At 46.5% G+C, this 5,626-nt stretch overlaps 1 protein-coding gene across 1 annotated transcript in view; it reads right to left on the reverse strand.

Annotated features, from left to right (window-relative positions):
- Positions 1-5,356, reverse strand: part of Cab39 (calcium binding protein 39) — an 81,012-nt gene extending 75,656 nt beyond the window's left edge. The window contains exon 1 of the mRNA XM_005361776.2: positions 4,981-5,356. The gene's annotated coding sequence lies outside the window, so the exon portion shown is untranslated. The remainder of the gene's footprint in view (positions 1-4,980) is intronic.
- Between the last annotated feature and the right edge of the window lie 270 nt (positions 5,357-5,626).

Here is a 5,626-nt window from a genome sequence, read left to right on the forward strand (position 1 = left end):
TGCTCTTAACCACTGAGCCATCTCTCCAGCCCCTGCTAGACTGGTTTATAACAGTGAACTGGAGGCCAACTAGTCCACAATGAGACCCTGTCTCCCACTCCCCCCCCCAAACATATACATATAAACAAGCAAACATAAACCTACAGCTTAAAACAATCCACTCAAGAGCGACGGGTCTCAAGTTAGAAGAAATACTCAAGGAATAGGCATGTAATGGATACAGTCACCAGAAATGGCCTGGGCAGGCCTTAGCACTCTCTTTTGCGGCTACTTCACACCTGACTGACCTCTTGCAATTCCCTGCATGCCATTCCCCCTTCCTCTGCCAGTTTAAATTTACAGCTGCTATAGACCACAAGTCTATCGTCCTCTCCCTTCCTTTCTGGGGAAAGTTAAAATGACAGCAAAAACTTAAGTTCTGTAAGATAAAAATGGCAGAGGACTATACACACCAACACATACGCCTGTGCACACACGATGCTGACGGCAATGAGCCATTAACCTTCAATCTAAACTCTGTTACCAAGAATCTCAATAACTTCTCATAATCTTGGATGGTCTGAGAAGCAGAAACCAAACATTTTTTTTTAACTCCCAGACTAGTCTATAAGTAATGCCGTGTGTTCTCTTCATCACAACCACTAGAATGAGACAGTGAGAAAACCAGGTGTGGTGGCTCCTGCACTCACTTTAGTTTCAGCCTAGGGAGGAAGAGGCAGGAGGATCTCTGTTGAGTTTGAGGTCAGGCTTCTGTAACAGCAAGGGCTATATACAGAAACCCAGTCTCAAAAGAACAAACGAAACTAAATACAGTTCCATATAAGACTACTCTAGCTAGGCACTATACCATACTGGTAACATGTCTATAACTCAAGCACTCAAATGAGGATGAAGCACAAGGACCATTTGAGGTTCTTATGGGCTACATACCTGGACCCCAGATAAAACAAACAAAAACACAAAAACAAAACCACACAAGTTTATCACACGGTTTCTCTGTGTAACAGCGCTGGCTGTCCTGGAACTTGCTCTGTAGACCAGGTTGGCCTGATCTCACAGAGATCTGCCTGCCTCTGCCTCCCAAGTGCTGGGATTAAAAGCATGCACCACCACCAGCACCACCTGGCTCACACATTCTTTTACCAAAGGTTTCACTATCCGTCTTCTCTGACAAAAAACAAGAGTAATTATACCCTTGTGAAAATTCAGCTACTTGGTTTGTCCTGCACAGACACAAATACAGTATAGTATCTTCACACCCCTGGAATAAAGCATCCAAAGACAGAAGTAACCTAGTTCAGGAATCCACGGAGATTTCATTTTCCCAAACTTTATCACATGGAGAAATTTTGTCTACAAAAAATAAAAAATTTGATACTATTCATATTATCTATGATAACAAGCAAACACCTTATTAAAATGACACATGAAAAAGAGGTGAATGGATTTTTTTTTAAGAGGTAGTAGGATTTAAAAGATCAGTAATGGCACCCAAAAAATGCCACCTGAAATTCTGGTCTATCACTAGATTTTATCTCTCTTCTCTTTTATGCTTGTGGGGAGGGGAGTGTGATTTTGTCTGTCTACATCTCTACTTTTATTTATATAGCCAGCAGGACAAGTATCAACAGTCAGTGATCAACTTCTCAGGAAAATTATGACCTTGGCAGAATACAGCAAATGCTACAAAAATCCATACTTAACAAAAATTGACAAAAAGAAAATTTTTGAGTATTAGGAAATAACAAAGATGCTATATAGCATATACACTTTGCAATATACAATAAAGATTCACATAAGACAAATTATAAAACCAAACCCAGTAAGTAACTGGACTGTTCAAACTATTTCATATTAATCTTATGAAACCTCAAGTCCGCAGTGGTGGCACACATCTGTAATCCCAGCATCTGGCTGAGGCAAAAAGATTACCACAAATCCTAGGCCAGCCTAAACTACAAAGTTAAATTTAGGCCAGTATGAATTACTGAATGAGACTCTGTCTCAAAAAACAGGAACAAAGCTGAGTGGTGGTATATTCCTTTAATTCCAGCACTTGGTAGGCAGAGGTAGGTAAATCTGAGTTCAAGGCCAGTATGGAATAAAAAACACAACAAAAAGCACAGTCTACTTCATCATCTCATTTTCTACAGTGTTCAAAAAAAGAAACAGCAAAACACAAAAGGAAAAATAGCTGATTTAATAAAAGGACCTACAGTCTAAAATGCCAATAAACTAAACTAAGCTACATTAAAAAAAAATGCTCCCTTGTAATGACAGCATATCATTTCACTAAATTTTGTGTGCCAGCATTCAGCCTGAATCTAATGGCATGATTTAAAAGCATACTCCTGTGGACAGCCCTAGTACAGAGACCATATTTTAGTAGTAGGTAGAGGGTAGGAAGGGTCACAACATTATAGTGTACAGGAGACAATGTATCAGCCATGCTTTCCACAGTGCCCTTCATTTAATTTTCTTTTTAATTGTGTACACACGTGGGTATGTGAACATGGAGTGTGTGGAGCCGCTGGAGCCGTACAGAACCCAACTGGATTCTGAAAACACAAGGGGAACAGAACTCAGGTCCTCTGCAAGAGCAATATTCACTCTCCAGCCCCTCAGTTGCCCTTCTAAAAGCACCTGCTGTGTGCTCTCCTCCATCCCTCATAATCAGGTACATGCATTCTGCCAAATGAAAACACATTCAGTAAGCAGCAATGTGCCCAAACCTTGAAGAGAAGCTAATAAATATACTCCCAATAAGAAACCATAAATAACAATGCAACTTTTCAGGTAAAAAGCAAACAAACACGTAGGAAAACTTCCATACTGGTGCTGTTGGCTCATGTCTGCAATTCCAGCATTTAGGAGGCTAAGTCGGGAAAACTATCTGTAGTTTTTAAGTTAGCCTGGCCTCCACAGCAAGTTCCAGGACAGCCTGAGCCAGAGTAAGATTCTGTCTCAAAATGCCAATAAACAAATAAACAAATACACACAGTATATCTCTTTACGTAAAGAAAATAGACATAGAAAAAGAACAAAAAGGAAATATGCAAAAATGCTGACAGCAACAAAATCTAAGAGGTAAGATTAAGAAGATAACTTAAAAAGAAAACAAACTAGTTGTTTTTTGTAATCCTAGCACTTGGAAGCCCAAAACAGGAGGATGGCAAATTGGAGAAGAACCTGAGCTACACAGTGAGACCCTGTTTCAAAATATGGGGGCAGGGTGGGGGAGAGGAGGGAAGTGGAGAAAGGAGAGGTGGACTCCTACTTCCACATTTCAAAGAGCATATCTTAAAAAAACAAAACAGGGTCTCACTGTGGATCTTATCTGGTCTGCAGTTCCTTCTGCAGACTGGGCTGGCCTCAACCTCACAGAGATTCAGCCATTCTGAACTAAAAGTGTTCACCACCAGCATCAGCTAGATCATGTCTTACTTTGGTAAAGAAAAATGTAAAACTGAAAAAAGTAGGTATTTCCTTGTTCATACAAGAGTTTGCAAAATCAGTATTAAGTTCTAAGTCAGTTCCACAAGTCATATATTGTAGGCGTCTAGCAGTTATTAATTACTTGCTGTTTTGTTTTTTAAACTATGAAATAGAGCTTAAAAACTTTCACTTCTGGCTATCCAATATTTTCATAACTAAAAACTAACAAAAAACTTACCCTTTCAGCAAAGGGTGTATGTCCAACTGTCTGTCTAGACAATTGCTAACAGTTTTTTAATTTTTTTAATATAAATTTGCAGATTAAATTTCAATTCCAACACGGAGGCCCAGAAGTTTTGAAACAATTTTAAAGAACTCACCAACACAAACTCCTTGTGTGCGAAGAGGAGGTAAATTTAGGGACCTCTTTCCATAACTTCTACCAAGCGCGTATCTGGTGACACTTTTGGCAAAAGGTATTTTCCTTGGCTTGGACACAGACGTACTTAAACACCTCGGAAGCTGTCAAAAATCCATCTCAAACTGCCTAATACTTAAGGAACCATGTCAACGACTGTGGCCTTCTCTGCTCGCCTGTCTTTCACGAGAGCGCCTTTAATATGCCCTAGCATACATTTCCGGCTTCATGAGTCACTGAAAAATGAGTTCTAAGTTTCCCGTGGAAGGTCGCTCAAACAGCTCCTCCACGCCATTCAAAGATCTGACCCCCAACTGCCTCTTCAGACTACCCCACCTACCGCGGCCCTCGGTGATGGAATTAGCAACATTCCCAGGCTCTTTGTACCTTTGTCCTCTACGGCTTGGTTGCCCCTCCACGCCCTTCTCCGCAACCTCCTTCTCCTCCCAAATCCAATCGAGTCTTCTAGACCCGGTTTAGCACCGCCTCACCCAGGCAACCTCCCAGATTCGTGGGAAGGCGGAAACAAACGATCGACAGGTCAGGTCTTCCCCGAGCACCTTTCCAGCGATCGGTAGTTCTTAAACCGGACTTATCTATCCCCTCCTGCCTGGTGTCGCGGTTATTTGTGTACCCGGTCTTATCTCTCACATCACAACGTTAAAGCTCCCCAGGGGAGGCCACCTCCTGGCTGGGTTCACCTCGAAGTCGCTAAGGCATCGGCACGCATTCGGCGCTTTGGGTTGCTCCAACCGAACCCGGGAACGCGCCGAGCGCACAATTCCTAGTCAGAAATCAGTTAAGCATTTTCCTGCAAGGGTCCCTACAAAGATAGTGCCTGCGTCCCGCTAACAGGAGGGTGTGTGGGGCTCGGGGACTAGGTGCTCCAAGTCCCCGGCGCGGCGGGAGTGACAGCTGGTCGGACTAGCTCTCCCCGAGTTAGCCGCAGCCCCGGCCGGCAGGCCCCGGAAACCTAGCACCGGCGAGGACAGGGGCGGTGCCCGGGGCTCCGGCTGACCCGGGCCGCTCCCGCCGCCGCCGCCACCACCCGGGAAAATGGAGGCGGGCCGGGCGGAAGCCGGCGGGCGTCCGCGTCGCGAGCAGGGCCGGGCCGGAGGGTCACTCACGGGGTTGGGCCGGGCCAGGGAGCTCCCTCTCCGTGTCGTCGCCGTCCCCGTCCTCGGCCGCCGCCGCCTCGGGCTGCTCGCTCGGTCCCCGCGGCGCGGCTCGGGCGCTCCGGCCCTCCGTTGTCCTCCGCCCGCAGCTGCTCCCGGCGAACGCCCTCCCCAGCGGCGGCGGCTGCGCGGGCGGACGGTGGCCCAGGGGGTTCCCGCTGTGGCCGCCGCGCTGCTGCGCTTGGGCTGGCTGCGGCTGTGGCTTTGAGGCCCGGCACCGCCTTCGCCTCTGAGGTCGCCTCAGCCTTCGCGCGGCTACTGAAGCCTCGGAGTCTCTCAGGCCGCGCGGCTCCTGGCGCCCCGCGCCCAGCTCCGGCTCGAGCCCGGCTTTGACGTGCGCACTGCGCAGCCGCCGAAGGTGCGACGTCGGGCGGCGTCGCAACGCCCTCTGCAGCCTCGGGCGCCGCCGGGCGTCCTGGCGGACTCAAGACGCCGGAATCGCAGCATTCAGGGAAGAGGTGGGGGCTGAGAAAAAAAGCAGATGCCAAACTGGAGTCAACGTGCCTCCTACTTGCTGTTTGGCCCTCAGTCCCTCTTGGGCATCTGAGTCCTTTTTCTTTTTTTTTTTTTAATTTTTTTTTTTATTCTTAATTTTTTT

Source organism: Microtus ochrogaster, linkage group LG4 (genome assembly GCF_000317375.1).
Source record: "Microtus ochrogaster isolate Prairie Vole_2 linkage group LG4, MicOch1.0, whole genome shotgun sequence".
NCBI lineage: Eukaryota > Metazoa > Chordata > Mammalia > Rodentia > Cricetidae > Microtus > Microtus ochrogaster.